This window comes from Callorhinus ursinus, unplaced genomic scaffold, assembly GCF_003265705.2.
Source record: "Callorhinus ursinus isolate GAN/ISIS: 27379988/994484 unplaced genomic scaffold, GSC_fseal_2.0 scaffold23, whole genome shotgun sequence".
Lineage (NCBI taxonomy): Eukaryota > Metazoa > Chordata > Mammalia > Carnivora > Otariidae > Callorhinus > Callorhinus ursinus.
In genome coordinates this window covers 6141913-6142642 of record NW_027397085.1, presented here as the reverse complement: position 1 = coordinate 6142642, position 730 = coordinate 6141913, and the positions used below count along the sequence as shown (strand labels likewise).

The 730-nt window shown below is 42.3% G+C and overlaps 1 pseudogene; it reads right to left on the bottom strand.

Moving 5' to 3' along the window:
* Nucleotides 1-206: 206 nt before the first annotated feature.
* Nucleotides 207-298, bottom strand: LOC112839723 (U6 spliceosomal RNA; annotated as a pseudogene).
* Nucleotides 299-730: the final 432 nt, after the last annotated feature.

Here is a 730-nt window from a genome sequence, read left to right as displayed (position 1 = left end):
CTTCAGTGAGCCTGGGACTCTATCTGCATTTTTTTTTTTTTAACTCCCTAGGGGACGGTGACTCACAATAAAGTTTGAGGACTTTCACAGGTGAGTGAACAGGTTCACAGTGGGTAATCTATTTGTCCAAGAACTAAAGTGGAAATAAAACTGGAATAATTCGCCATAGTTTGTGAAGTGTTCCAATTCAGTCTTAATTTTTTTTTTTTAATATGGAACACTTCACAAATTTGCATGTCATCCTTATGCAGGGACCATGCTAATCTTCTCTGTGTTGTTCCAATTTTTTGGGGGGGGCTGCAGAATGGGGGTTTAGTAAAGCATGAGGACAGGACCTGTGGGCAGAAAGAGCTGCTGCACCGGGGCTGTGAGGGGCGCATTGTTCCAATTTTAATGTAAGTACTGACAAAGTGAACACTCAATTCTGTCTTTATAGTGTGTATAAAAAGGCTTTTTTTTTAAAGATTTATTTACTTATTTTAGAGAGAGAGAGAGAGAGAGAGGGAGCAAGCGGGGGAAGAGGCAAAGAGAGAGAGAATCCAGAAGCAGCCTCCCTAATGAGCACAGAGCTGACACGGGGCTCCATCCCAGGACCCCAAGATCATGATCTGAGCCGAAATCAAGAATTGGCCGTTCAACCAACTGAGCCACTCAGGTGCCCCTTAAGAGTCTATTTCTAATGGAAATATGAAGCCATGGCTCTGTTTTAGTCAGTACAATCAATATATAC